The sequence below is a fragment of the Protopterus annectens genome, chromosome 3.part0, assembly GCF_019279795.1.
Source record: "Protopterus annectens isolate FY-2018-M chromosome 3.part0, PAN1.0, whole genome shotgun sequence".
Lineage (NCBI taxonomy): Eukaryota > Metazoa > Chordata > Ceratodontiformes > Protopteridae > Protopterus > Protopterus annectens.
Window position 1 is genome coordinate 625503552 of NC_056731.1, and position 16429 is coordinate 625519980.

Consider the following 16429-nt stretch of genomic DNA (forward strand, 5'->3'; position numbering starts at 1 on the left):
TAGTGGGTAAGTTGACAACCTTTTCCATGTTACTGTTCTGAGTGAGAGAGAGAGAGAGAGAGCATGGATTCTAGATTCTTAGTGTAAATCCATCTTCTCCACTTTGTACTAGAGTGTGTTATTAGTAGAGGGTTGTCTGTGTATATGAGGCAATTGCTACACTGCTTCAAGAGACCCAAGTCAACAAGGTTGGCAGGAGAAACAAGGGTAGTCCAACTGTCTATAATGCTAGGTTAAAGACTGTTGTCACTAGGGTTGGCTATTCAGAATCGATCACTGAGGAGCTTAATAAATGGATATTTCTGCCTGGGTGTTAGGGAAAATTTGTTGAATTTAACTGTCCGGCTTTGGGGCACAACTGTGTGGCAGTGCACAGTGCTGCACAATGTGCAAACAAGCAGAAACCTGCTCAAATGCAGAGCGTCAATACCAGAAGCTAAAAACTTGAAATAAAAATTAAAAAGAGTCAAAATGACCAATGAGGATGCTTATTCCAAGCCCTAGACTGGCATCCTTTAGCAGACAGGTCCCAATCAGCAGAATTCTCTCATAAAAGGGCAGGTGGCCTGGAAAACATGCTCAGAACAAACAAACCACTACTAACAGTTCCAAAAGCAGCAAGCCTGTATCTGGACTATACTGCAACTACTAGCTGCACTAGTTTCAGTGGGAAACACTAGAGAATGTTTAAAACAGCAGAAAAATAGCAGTGAGACACTAAAAAATGTTTAAAACAGTAGGAAATCAGCAAGCAGGCTCTGGTTATTCTTGGCTCAGACATTTTTTTTTCTAGTTGGAACACTGTTTTCAGGTTGAGGCTTATAAGGAATTGTGCTGCTATGTCTCAGACCTTAGTTCATTCTCACTCTTTATTTCAGGCAAATAGTTTGGCTTGGTTGAAGGATAGGTAGTGACTGCACAGAGTAAGGTCTCTCAAAACATTTTTATGAAGTTTAGGCTTGTTGATCATTTTGCTTGAACTGTATGAAATAGTTTGACTTACATTTTGACTCTAACATTGACATGCCAGTTCTTAATTGTCTTTTAAGCATTAGCTGCAAAGTGCTTACTCCTGTAACACTGTGTGGAATAGCTTAATATGACATGAGATTTTGCTTGGGTCAGGTTGTCCTGGTATCTCCTTAGCTGTTTGAACTGTAATTTCAGCTTCACCATTTGACTGAGGATAGTGAGCACTTGAAGGACTGCAGTGGAAATGAACAGTTAGCACACTTGCCTTTGGTGCTGGAAGACAAGAAGACTGCGGGTTCCATTGCCCTCGGGGCAACTCAAGTGCATTATTGGGGGGTGGGGGGTGTTCCACTCTTGAATGTGTTATCCCTTGGATGAGACATTAAACTGAGGTCCTATCTGTTTGAGTGGGTGATATCTCAGGTGAATGTTGAAGATACCATGTTACCTATTAAAAAAATGTCAGTTGTTTTTATTTGTATATACTATAAACAATTCATAAATTTACATATTTATAATATTTTAACATCATTCATTATATTGATATTTCCATTTTAAGTATCCCCCCACTCTTTTACCCACAACCCAAATCATATTTTTTTCCAGAAATTTTGTCAATGTCCATTTTCCATTGTATTTGATATTTTCACCTGTAACTAGTACTGCATGGGGCAGATAAAGTTCCATGCACTACAAAGAATTATGGTCGCATCAATAATCGTAACCTTAAATTATGTGTTCTTGGCGTCCATAGTAAGAACATATAATAAGCAGGTTATGATCTGCAACCTGATCATAATCCTGAATGCAGTACATAAAACAAGGTGATGACCTTGAGAAATTAGCAAAAAGTAACCTTGTTCTGCACTTTTGAAAGTTCTTATTATCTGCATCTACACTCCAAGCTGGAGGTACTGTAAATGGAATTATGCTAGGACTCAACTTAGAGGTTTATAAACTATGTTAATCCCACCACAGTGGCACACAAAGCAAATTGTTAATGTTTTAACTCAGTAAACTTGCTAAGCACAGTTACCCCCTTCTGGGGTAATGTTGAATGCTGTATGCTTGAGATTATTTTTTTTTAAAGTCAGACAAAATAAATAAATGCAGACTGAGACAATTAAACCCAAGAATGAAGCTTTTTGGCAGTACATAGCATTAATCCTCTGCACTAGATTACCTTCAACAAACTATCAGCAATCAACTAATGGCTTTAAAAGCTATAACTTCTCAGGCTTGCGGAATGCAATCACCATGGAAGACAATCAGAAATCTAACAGCTGTACCTTACTAAAAGATATCACACAAACAGCAACAAAACTCCATTGATTACAAATAATTAGATCAATTTACCAGTCTTAGCCACTGTTTGTTGTATTTTATTGAAAAAGATCTCAGGATTCACCTCTCAAGTTTTGCTCTTGAGGTTTATTTGTTGAGATTCCTTTCTTGAACTCATAAGAAAGTGGTAATGATTGACATCTCAATCATAATCTTTAGTTTCTGACCTTTATTACTTATTAAACCTGTCTTAATTGTATTTTCTGGCATAGGTATTTTTTTTATTTTTCTTTTGTTTCTTTTCTACTTCATGAAAAAAAAAAACTTGGGACTGAAAATCCACCCATCTATGCATTTATTCAGGCTCATGAGGAAGGTAAAGCCTATCTCAGCATTCTGTGGTTACAAGATAAACAATTCAATCATGAGTAGGATTTCAGCCTATCTCAGAATACACACACACACACACACACACACACACACACACACACACACACACACACACACACACACAAAACATACATATAGGCAATTTGGAGAAATTTAATCAGTGTACCTTTGGCATGTTTTTAGAGATGCAGGATGGAAGTGGATCATCAGGCAAAAGCTCATCCAGTCTCAGCTGGAACATAGAGAATATATACGACAGAGACATCAGCTGAGAACCACACTGGAGAGCTAAGCACTCAGTGCCACAGTGTTGTTCAGAAGTCAAAACCCTGTCAGGAAATTTGCTTTATATACTATGGCAAATATACCATCTACAATGTTTTGTATTTATTTGTTGCAAATGCGACCTTATTCTCATAAGAAGGACTTTTTGTTAAATTGCAGAATTTAGTTCTACCTTGTAGATCTGTATTTTACTATTTCCTCTGATCCATGTCACAGACTGATATAGGACATTTTTGGGGTGTAGTTGAAATGTTTACAAAACAGTTTTCATTGCTGTACTCCTATGTCACTAGTGCATACAGAGAATAAGAAGTTACTGTCACCCTGTACTGATAGCTGGTGATGGATGCCTTATCTCTCAAAGGATAAAGACATGGTAAAGGCAGCCCTGATAATATTAAACCACAATGGTGCAGAGCCACATGGTAGGTTACATACAGAGAATTAATAAACACTAACAAGCATACAATATGTACAACCGTGAAAAAAAATAAGAAGTTGTTATGTGTAATAAGGAAATTATGTCTATCATTCTAAAACTAATAGAGGAGAAGTGAGTGTTGAATCCGAATCATGCTTAATAGCTGATATCATATCTTTCTATCGTATGGAGAGGTGGTTGATGGAAGGACCTTTCACCATGAGGATATAGTAAGCATGTAAAAGGTAATTTCTTTGATGTATATGGAACTAAGAAGGAGATTAGCTTAGAGTAAGAATGTATGCACTAGCTGTAAAATTAGCAGTTTGATGGGGCAAGAGATCCCTGTTTCTTTCAGTCTAACTTTTATCACTGGTTGTGGTTTGCACACTGTGGGCCTCTCACTACAGCTGAGAATCCCAGGTATCAACACTAAAAAAAGAAGTAAGGTGGGAAAGCAGCAACCACAACAAAATAAAAAAACAGCCACTTCCAAGCCAATAACTAGTCCCCGAAAAACACGAAATACCACCTAATCACACTGAAGTGGAAAGGTAGAAGATAGAATCCACACAAGCCGAATGATTGCCACACTTTATTGTAAAATCCACATAGATCTTGTTGTAAAATCCACACAGGTCAAGTGCTTTCATCAGAATGACTTCTTCAGAACAATTTCAAATTAACCAGACATTCCTTATATACCCCAAATTAGTTAATCAATCCAATTAGCACTAAACATTTAAAAAGACAGTGACTCAGTAATGTAAAACAATTAAAACAAACCAGTGTTGTTTATATATAGAAACATATAAAATTTACTTTATTTTGTTAGCTCTAAATCGGAGCTCTGGTTTAATACTGATGGCCTCACTGATGCCAGGAAACTCACGGGCATTAACCTTAAGTTGCCATCTAGTTTCAGCCTTAAGTAACTTGTTGGTCCAATCCCCCCCTCTAAAATCTTTATTCACTATTTCTAAAATACCAAATTTAAAACTATGGGTGGGGTTGATTTTGATATGTTTGTATAAAGCATTTTTTCCATCCATTCTAGAAATACTGTAACAGTGTTTGTAAATTCTACGGCTTAATCTTCTCTCTGTTTTTCCAATGTAAAAACATTGGCATACATTACACAGAGCTAAATAGACAATACCTGTTGTATTACAAGAACCTGTAACAAAGGTTACCTCAAAATCAAAAGGGCCTATTTTTACCTTGGGAGTCTCCAAAATATATTTGCAGTATTCACACGCCCCACATCTGTGGGTACCCTCCCTTCTCCTTCTACCTGATGGAACGTGTTCCAAAATATTTTTCAAGTTTTTATGGACTCTGTAGGTAAAAAGAGGTTCTGGGCCAATTAGGGCTAAAACATCCTTGTTCCCCTTAAACATACCCCAATTGTTCTTCATTATCTTTTTAATTTCTTCTGATGTTTCACCGTAGGTTAAAACCATAGCTTGGGTAAAATCTTTTTCAGCATTATAAACTGTGGACTCCGCGCTCTCACTAGAACCCAGCAAGGGCTGGTATCACTCTCTCACTAGAACCCAGCAAGGGCTGGTATCGATGGTTCCATTCACCCATAACTTGGTTTCTGATACCTTCCAAAAAAATGAGAGTGTATACTCTATTGAGAAACATGTCCAACACTAGCTTAGTTTCCTCTTCTACATATTCCTTCTTAGAACACATCCTCACTACTCTTACCATTTGCCCCTTAACAATGTTACGTTATAGGTGAATGGAACCATAGATACCAGCCCTTGCTGGGTTCTAGTGAGAGAGTGATACCAGCCCTTGCTGGGTTCTAGTGAGAGTGCGGAGTCCACAGTTTATAATGCTGAAAAAGATTTTACCCAAGCTATGGTTTTAACCTACGGTGAAACATCAGAAGAAATTAAAAAGATAATTAAGAACAATTGGGCCATGTTTATGGGGAACAAGGATGTTTTAGCCCTAATTGGCCCAGAACCTCTTTTTACCTACAGAGTCCATAAAAACTTGAAAAATATTTTGGAACACGTTCCATCAGGTAGAAGGAGAAGGGAGGGTACCCACAGATGTGGGGCGTGTGAATACTGCAAATATATTTTGGAGACTCCCAAGGTAAAAATAGGCCCTTTTGGTTTTGAGGTAAACTTTGTTACAGGTTCTTGTAGTACAACAGGTATTGTCTATTTAGCTCTGTGTAATGTATGCCAATGTTTTTACATTGGAAAAACAGAGAGAAGATTAAGCCGTAGAATTTACGAACACTGTTACAGTATTTCTAGAATGGATGGAAAAAAATGCTTTATACAAACATATCAAAATCAACCCCACCCATAGTTTTACATTTGGTATTTTAGAAATAGTGAATAAAGATTTTAGAGGGGAGGGGGGGGATTGGACCAACAAGTTACTTAGGACTGAAACTAGATGGAAACTTAAGGTTAATGCCTGTGAGTTTCCTGGCATCAATGAGGCCATCAGTATTAAACCAGAGCTCCGATTTAGAGCTAACAAAATAAAGTAAATTTTATATGTTTCTATATATAAACAACACTGGTTTGTTTTAATTGTTTTACATTACTGAGTTACTGTCTTTTTAAATGTTTAGTGCTAATTGGATTGATTAACTAATTTGGGGTATATAAGGAATATCTGGTTAATTTGAAATTGTTCTGAAGAAGTCATTCTGACGAAAGCGCTTGACCTGTGTGGATTTTACAACAAGATCTATGTGGATTTTACAATAAAGTGTGGCAATCATTTGGCTTGTGTGGATTCTATCTTCTACTTTTTCACTTCAGTGTGGTTAGGTGGTATTTCGTGTTTTTTGGGGACTAGTTATTGGCTTGGAAGTGGCCAGGTATCAACATTGTGTCTTATTCCTGTCCTGGGTACAGACTTGTTCTAAAATAAACACCAGAGTAAAAATGAAGTTCAGGGTATTACCAGTGAGCTCTGCATTCTTCAATGTCAGACAAAGGAGTTCCAGCTGTTGAGGCCTGTAAACTTGTACTTATTTAAAAAAATAAGGCAAAAATGTAGTTGTCATGTTTCTAATCACAGTCCTTATCAGCCAACAGAACATGTACTATGCAGTGTTGGATTACTCAAGACAAATCATCATCTACTCATATTATATATGAGTATGCTTAGAGCAATAACACTTGTCCATCTACCTAGTAAATTGAATAAACTACTAGAAACTTCAACAAGGTATGTTTATTCCTCCCACAGGGAGGGTATCAGTGAGAGTCACCCAGATCTGTAAAACTAAAATAATTTTTTATCTGGACTAATCCTTTGTACTCTGTCACATACTATAGTTGAGTACTGTAGGCTGGCAGCTACTACACAGCCCTTTGCTGCATTGTTTACTGACTAAATGTCATAGCACATCCAGTGGAGCCATTGTCTGCAGAATTCCTACAGCTACATGTTGTGTACACAGTTCTGGGCTTTTAGTGTTACAGCACTAAGTGCAATGTAGTAATGTAGTAATATAGTAATGTAGTAATGTAGTAATATAGTAATGTAGTAATGTAGTAATGTAGTAATATAGTAATGTAATAATGTAGTAATGTAGTACTCTGATCTGCTGGGCTTATCTGCTGCTTCCTCCTTATCATAGATGATAATGCTATATGTCATGTGCTGGCTGTCTGCCAGCATTCTGCACTTCATTTTCTCTTGGGTTTATTTTATACCTTTCGATATGTGTGATATTTGACAATGTAGTATTTTTCCAGTGACAGATAATAGGAATATTGTTACATCATGATGGAACTGTAATTGTAAGCTTTCCTTATTGTTGTGAAGCCCTTATTGTCATAGGCTACTTCTTCATTGTTTACCTACTTATCTGTCAGTTTTCCATGTGGATAACTTGATACTTCAACTGATGCCTCACACACTGTAACAACATATCCCAAACAATATATTCAGCATGATGTCAAGCTTTAATAATGTTAGTAGATGTGTTAGGGCAGGCTGAGTAACTCACAGCCTTTCCAGTACAGAAGGGAGCACTAAGAATGCTGCAAATGTAAAAACACAGCAACAGGTGGTTAGACAGTCTGCTAGAAAGCAACAACACAAAGAGCGTTGTGTTGAAACAGCCATGAAAGGGAGGCTTGTCATCATCAAACTAAACCGGCTAATAGCTCCGCCTAAGTCATCTTAGCTGCTTGCATGTCGATCTGTTAATTAATAGGCCAAACTTGAGGAAAATTGAATGGTGAAAAAATAACATCAAAGCCTGCTGGACATAGATCTGAAATACATGTTCTATCTAGTCAACTAATCACTTAATCCCCTCTGCTAAGCTGTACATTCAGGTCAGAAGCTACTAATCCCTGGGCCAAACACACACACACACACACACACACACACACACACACACACACACACACACACACACACACACACACACACACACACACACTCACACACACACACACACACACACACACACACACACACACACACACACACACACACACACACACACACACACCCTGTGTGCCAAAGCTGTCACCAGTAACTAAAAGAACATGATCAGTTTGTCAGTGCTGGCAGGATTAATGGTAGATAAGGTTCATGTCCGAGGTAACTGCATGCCTAATAAGTATCTGGTTTCCTCATTTGGCTCAGAGTGCTGACAGATGTAAAGATATAGGTGATGACATCCTATGGAGTTTGTTGGTGTGCAAAGCCAAATCAGCTTTTCATACTAGCAGTCTGACAACCCTGGACTTCTTTCTCATATTATGCCTGAAATTCACAGGACACCTGACTAATAAAATACTTTACTGAAATAAGCCTGCACTGGTTTACAAATGCAAGATGCCTGTGGCCAAAACAAAAAAGAAAAAATCTAACAGGGCAATGCCAGTACTGATACAGGTAACACCGAAATTATACCTAGGAAAAGAAAAAGCAAATGGTGTGTGCAACACAAAGGTAAATCATTCTAGTGCTGTAAGGGTATTATAACCATGTTTCTCAGTAACAATACAAATTCTTCCACTGTAATACTTGGCTACTAGCTTATAACAGCAGTGACGTATCAATACTATCAAAAGTGTGTAAAGAAAGCAAAACAACAATATTTTAAATTAAATCATTGTAATGAATCATACAACCTTAGCATTCAGACTACTTTATTTCTTGCTGTATCTTTTTAAAAGCACTGCTTAACAAATGAAAGATTAATTCCAGTAAACTGAAACATGTAAGTGAAAGAAATGGATACATGAAAATTTAATGTTGGGTGATGTAATTCATGCATATTATGGCACATCTAAGCAAATTAACATACGGGATACAAAAAAAGGTAACGTAAGGCAGATCTAACATATCTAGTATATTACCTAAACTGTCTTATTTCTCAGGTTGGTAAATTGATTTTGTATGAGTTGCAACATTATTCCAGGCTTCCACAGCATCACTCTGTAAGTTAAAAGAAAAATGCTGTCCAGTCCACATATGTAGCATATTTTACCCAGCTCAGCAAAGTTAATTTTTTCTGTGTTTTTCACACACACAAATCATGCTGATATTTTGAAGACAAGATAAATATTGTGCAATACCACACACCATGCATAGTTTTTTCCTTGCTAACCCATTCACCGATCTCTTTCACATCTATCATCCAAGCATCAAAAATGTATTTGTTGAGGAAAATTATGGGGGGAAACACATTCTCTCTGTCAAGCGAATAAGTTACTTTGAGTGTTTTGTGAGCACAATGAATAAAAGAAGTCTAACATCAGGGCTTATTATTGAGTATTTTGGGGTTTAATTTGGTATACTCCCTTTGCCAAAGAAAATCAACGTCTATGCACACTCTCAGCATTGGGAAACTCCTTGCCTTGGTGCAATATTTGCTCTGTGGTAGAATTCCTCCATATTATAGCATAATATATTGACAATACACTTACACAGCGCCTACAGTGCAAGAGAAGCGATGGAGAAAAGAGCATCTCCCTTGCTTTTTTTTTCCTGTTTAAAAAAAATAAATACAAACATGTAATGAGGGACAGCACAAAAATGCAAGAAAAAATAAGTATGCTTTTGTTTCTTTACTTTTGTAGACTATACCTGCTTTTTCTCATATTTTGCACTATCCCCAGAAAAAGAAATGCTGATATCCAGCCTATGCCAATAGAAAATCTGGCCGCTCAGTGGTACTTCAGCATTTGGACTTTTTTTCTATTGGTATATGTTCAATTTACAACAGCTGTGCTTGTTTGGCTGTCCAATCAGCATGCTCATTTTTTAATATTAATGATCCTTTATTATATAACAGCAAAGAAGCATTGCAAATACATATCTATATAAATTCTCACTAACAAAGCCAAATAAAGCCAATCAATTAAGCAATTCTAACTAAAATTCGAAGTACCAACTGTCTAGTAACCTCAGATAAGCCATGTTGTGCACCCAGGTTTATGCTTGCAGTAACAACAAACTGCAGTACATTCATCACTGCAGTCTGACTCAGCAAAACTATTTGGCTCCTGATGCAGGAATTATTTGACAATAAGCTAGTTATAGCCCTCACAACACCTACTAAAATAACTCATGGCAGCCAACAAAACAAAACAGTAACTGTAATAATAACAATCTTAATACTCCTCTCCAATGCAGATTAGGTTACAATGATCCTCCCTCTACCAACTCAAGATCTCCTACAAAAGAATAAAATTCTACAACATATAATCCCATGTGAGAGTATGCTTATTGTGGCAGGAATACATCAGATGTACCATCGGCACTAATGCCAACCAGTTAAAAGCTAGATTACCTGTCCTGACACAATAAAAAGTCACTGCAAACAAGATATGCTCCTCCTCATAATATTTATTTGGCTAAACTAATGAGATGCTGAAGTAATCTTGGGCCCACAAGACATCACTAATAATATCAGCATTATCCCCAGGCCTAACAAATCACGATAGTGCATCATCATGGAAAACAACAAAAGTGCATCATCATAGAACTCATTAACAAAGACATTGGGAACCTCCAAACATTGGACCCTACCCGGTTTGGCTTTGTTAAGGGCAGATCATGCCTCCTAAACCTGGTGGACTTCTTTGAGACAGTTACCAAGGCTTTAGATGAGGGAAAGGAGGTCCACACAGCCTACTTAGACCTCGCAAAGTCTTTCGACACCATTCCCCATTCTGGTATTATAGACAAGCTCACCAGCCTGAACATAAACCCCTACATCATGAGATGGGTTGCCAGTTGGCTCATGGATAGAACCCACAAGGTGAGAATTGCAGGCTCTAGGTCTGACTCTAAACCGGTTACAAGTGGCATCCTCCAGGGCTCAGTCTTGGGACCCCTCCTGTTCAGTATATACTTCTCAGAGGTACAGGTAAGCACAGGAGGACTATGACTGACCAAGTTCACAGACAACTGCAAACTGGGGGCCATAATTGACTCTCTGACTGATACAGACATCCTCCAGAAGGGTCTCAATGAAATGGATACCTGGTGTCAAAATCATGGCCTCAAGCTAAATGCCAAAGAGTGCATAGTCATCCCCTTTGAATAAAACAAAGTACCCACAAACTACCACATACGTGGCAGTCCCCTAAATACAGAAAATGTAATAAGGGATCCGGGGACCCAAGTAGATAGTAATCTCTCCTTTGATAATCATATTGCCAAGGTGGTTAGAAAATCCTTCTATATGGCCCGCCTAATCACAAAAGGGTTCACATCTAGAACAAAAGAGGTTATTGTGCCCCTCTACTCATCACTCATCAGACCCATCATAGAGTACAACACCCCATTTGGGATGTATCTTACAAGACACCTGCAACAGCTGGAAAGACCACAGAAGTACCTCACCAAGGGGATTACTGGCCTCAAACAGATGCCCTATGCAGCCTGACTGAAGAAACTCCAACTGTACTCAGTTGCATACCGCTTACTCAGAGATGATCTCTGCCTGACATATAAGGCCATGTCCAACCCAGAATTGATGGACATGTCCACCTAAAAAAAAATAAATCCCCAAGAGCCACATGCTCTAGGGATAAAACCTCACCACAAGAATAAATAGGATGTGCTGGAGGGATAGATTCCTGTCCCAGAGACTCCCCATGCTTTGTAACAAGATTCCAATCTACATTAGACAGATCCCCTCGCTAACACTCTTCAAGAGAAACCGTGACGAGTGGATGGGAAACAGAACATTTACCTCGGGGATCACTGCAGTGGCTCTGCTGGACAGAGGCACATGGAACTAATGGCTCTGCTGGACAGAGGCACAGGGAACTAATCTAAGGGAGCGGCGAAAGCCAACACATTCTGGCTAGGATTATAGATGCCCTCAAGCAGATAGCCTAGTACTTACGTATGAACCTATGAACAATATATTGCAATAGCGCTGCAGCAACATGAACAGCATTGACAATAAATAGGAAACAAGTAAAGCATTGTCCGATCGAACCACCCTGACTCTTGGCTGAAGGATGAACATTGTCTCATTATATACCCACAACAATATAACTGCTTTTACAACATGCCTGAATTTTGGTTGTTCTTCTAGTTAAAGCAACACCACAGTCCAAGCAATACCATTAGAAAGTAAGTGCTACAAACTACATACTAATCAAAGTGGTTAATGGCACAGTTATCAATAATAACCAAAGTATTACACATGTTCCTATCTGTAATATATATATATATATATATATATATATATATATATATATATATATATATATTTCAAAAAAAAAAAAAAAAAAGTTCCAGGGTGCTATGAAACACTAGTAACCAACAAAAAGCATCCAGTTGTTTCCTACAGCTGGTTCTGTGTTGAATACAGGGTTATATTCTTGATTTGTTTTTGTAACATTCTTGCATGTATTTCCACATTTAAACTAACATTTTGTTAAATACAATATATTTTTTCTATTTTTGAACAATCATTTTCCATATGTTTGTGGGTTTTATTTATTTTTAATATTCTTTATTCATGGAATTTTATATTTTGTATTATTCCCGGATTTAATATTTTACATTTCATATACAAATTTGAACAGATTGTTTCATGAAATTTTGCACTGTTTTTTTTAACTTTTAATTGATCAATTAATTATGAATCAGCTGGAATATATAAATTGTGCATTTTGAGGGATATTAACTATTTAACCTGTTCTGATGAAGTCATTATACTATGATGAAAGCACTTAACTAATTTTGGAGGTTATATTCTATTGTTCGTTAATAAAGGAGTTTTTCATTGATGACCACTGGGTGCTTTTTGTTGGTTTTATATATATATAGATACATATATATATATATATATATATATATATATATATATATATATATATATATATATATATATATAGGGTCCCTTTCAGAATATCGAAATCTTGAAATCTTGAAATTCATATGGTCGAGACCATATGATCAAGTTTCAGAATTTTGAAATTCTGAACGGAGGTCTGCATACAGCGGGGAACAGGAGATTTCCCTTTTCCTCACTGTAGTGCGATCTTGGAGTTAGCATATTTAAGTAGCAGAGGTGTGGGGGGTGCAGGGGGGCTTGCCCCCCTGCAGAAACATTTAAATTATTGGGTTTTTTTTGGATTTATTTCAGAATTTTGGTATTCAGAAACATTGATCATATGGTCTCGATCATTTGACATTCGATGTTTCAGAATTTTGAAATTCTGAAGTGAAGCCATATATATATATATATATATATATATATATATATATATATATATATATATTAACAGCAGTATTCAGCCATCACATAGAACTTATTTATAAAATGGCACATCAAAATTACAAAATCAATTACAAAATTCCACTTATTATCAATGGTGAGCTAAACTTAAACTTCCTAGGCAACCCCAAGAAGTGCTTACTTAACATCCTACCTAAATACTATATAACTCATATAAGAAAACATACCACTATAATATGCCCTCAGTCTACATCCAGATCTCAACTAGATGTAATTATAACTAACCTTCTAAAAATGTAACCAAATTACAATTCTTCCATACAGTTTCAGTAATCACTACCCCATTCTGACAACCCAGTCCTTTGAAACATCCAAACTTTATATATGTTTATCTGCTATCCCTGAGTCTGAAAAAAGTAACCTATTAATGGAACTGGACTTCATTAACTGGAACCTTTTTCTTTCTGATACCAACCCAGTACAACCAGTAAGCTGTTTCTTCAATCTACTTGAACACATTCTGATTGGATTATTCCTACAAAACCTGAAAAGACTTAAATGACAAGTCTTTTTTTAATCTAAGAAATCAGACAAATGTTAAAATAAAAGAAAACAAAACAAAAACAGAGAGTGCTAGAGAAAACAGGCATGGAACATGTGATCATTGATAAAATAAACAGTACTGTTTTAGACATGGCTGCAACACACTAACAGCAATGTAAACAGTCACAAACCACATCTATGAGACAATGAGAAATGGACAACTTATCTGCCTTGTTCACTGATCTCAAACGCACCTTTGGAAAGGTTAATCATTGTGTCCTGCTGACCACAATCTCAGGTTGTGGTCTGTATGACTCATCATTAAGGCTGTTCTCATCTGACCTAGCTGACTTGACATTCGCAACAATTCAAGGAAACACAGCATTCAATAATGAAGCATTTAGTGCAGCAGTCCCACAGGAATCACTTCTAGGTCTGCCACTAATGTCAGTATTCATTAAGTAACCTCCCTTATGACCTCTTATCATTCCACAGTGCTGCTGAGTTGCCCCAGAAAATGGCACTTGCATCTGGGAGTATTACCTGGTAAAGAAATACATAAACATTAATGTTCTGTGATGACAGTATCAGTATCTTTGGCTCAAACTCCTCAGCCATCAAACTTCAAGCCAGTCTACAAAATTACTTCAGCCTTAACTGTAAAGAAGCTTAAGGCACATAGATTCAGAGTTATTTAGTACCCTTCTATGATTTCCTGAGATTCTTAGCATACAACTTAAAGACCTACTCAAAGCCCCATCTCCTAGAAGTATGACCACGAACTAACATTCTCACTTCACAAAAAATACCCAACAAATTAAATCCTATAAAGACTCAAATGTACCCATCTCCTACTTCTTGGAACAAGCAGAGCCACTGGTATTTCGATGTTAATGCCTGAAATCGAAAACTGTCTGTATGTTATAATTCTAAGCATTGCTGACAACACAAGCATACTACAGACTACTGTCAGTAAAATCTGTTTTAATTCCTTATCTCCTGAGAGAGAGCATCACTTTAGAACTCTACAGAGGACTGACAGTTTTACTGTTCAAGCAATGGCTTCCCTTTAGTTAAATTCCTTAACTGCAGACAGTGTCCTGGTTTCACATACTAACGTCACACCTGAGCAGTAACTTATTCCCTCCCTTCTTCCAAATGCCATTGTCCCTACTCTGATAAGAGCACCATACAGAAAAGCTCCTGGTAAGAAATAATTCTCAAACATTACTTTTGTAGCATGGAACTTTTTTCCTCAGGATATTACAAATGTGGGGATTAGCTAACACATAGGATAAATCTACTTTGCCACCTAAGGGTGCAGTATAAGTGTCTGCAGTGTCAGTGGAACAACATGTAACATAGTCACATGCTCAATTCCAACACCAGTGTTGCAGTATAAGTATCAGTAGTATCAGTGGAACAACATGTAACATAGTCTCATGTTCTGTTCCAACACCAGTGGTGCAGAATAAGTGTCTGCAGTGTCAGTGGAACCACATGTAACATAGTCACATGTTCCATTCCAATGCCAGTGGTACATTACAAGTGTCTGCAGTGTCAGTGTAACAACATGTAACATAGTCATGTGTTCCATTCCAACACCAATGGTGCAGTATAAGTGTCTGCAGTGTCAGTGGAACCACATATAGCATAATCACGTGTTCCATTCCAACACCAGGGCTCAGACTCAGTTTTCAATTATCAAACTGCAGTTCAGAATAAGGGAGACACTACATTCTTAACTGTGCAATCATTTGGATGTGATGCTATACCAAGGTTCAACTTGCCTGGGTTGATGGTACCTCAGGCCAAAGTAAAATATCTCACAGTAATTTTCAAAAAAGAATAGATGTAGATTAAATCTTTCATAAATGTAACAACTCCTAAATGCAGTTAGAAACAAATGAACATATGGAAAATCAATGACAGAAAAACTAAATATAAACCAAAGTCAGTAAACTAACATAAGTATGTTTTAAACATTTTTGTCACCTTCTCCACCCTTTATTCCACAAGCAAATATTTAATTTCATCAGAATTTCTGAATTTCCCATTGCTTATTACATAATGCATGAACATACAGGCCATTCCATATAAACCACACACAGTGACATTCTATCAATGCCCAAAGTTTATGTCCATGCTATAATGTCATAATAACAAATACAATGACTGGTAATGGAACATCAGTAGAAAATAAAATGGGTATGTTTGTTTAATAATAACCCAAAGTCCTGTAATTCTCTGACAGGAAATAAAAATGTGTCAGATTGTCTTAGGACCACCGCAACCTTAAGCAGAGCACAAACTCTGTGCATATTTGTATTTTTCATTTTCTTTGAGAGGAAGCTTACCTTAAAACAGATACCAAAGAATGACTGTCAATTCCAACACTCCCCTAAACATCTATGTCTAGAATGTAAACTATGAAACCTTATGGTGACAAAGAGTTGCACAGGTTAATAAGAGAAGCATTCTACATAATGCTATAATATCACTCCTTTGTCTAACATCTTCTAATGAAGACTTGGGACATTTTTTTTCAATTTCCTGTGGAAGTCCCTTCCCTCAAAGATGCACACTTGATGTACATAAGATGTCCTAGTAAAGAGTCTGGCTTGGTCAAAATAATGGTCAACACAAAAAAAGATGCAGAGGCAATAAGCAATCAGGTTTAACAAATGGAGACCCCCCCCCCCGCTTTATCAGAAGAGTTATATACAATCCCACACGTAATTGATGTAAGAAAGGAGTCCCTCCCACCAAAAAAAAATTGTAAAAACTAAAGTCAGGATGTCTTTCAAAGAAAGGGT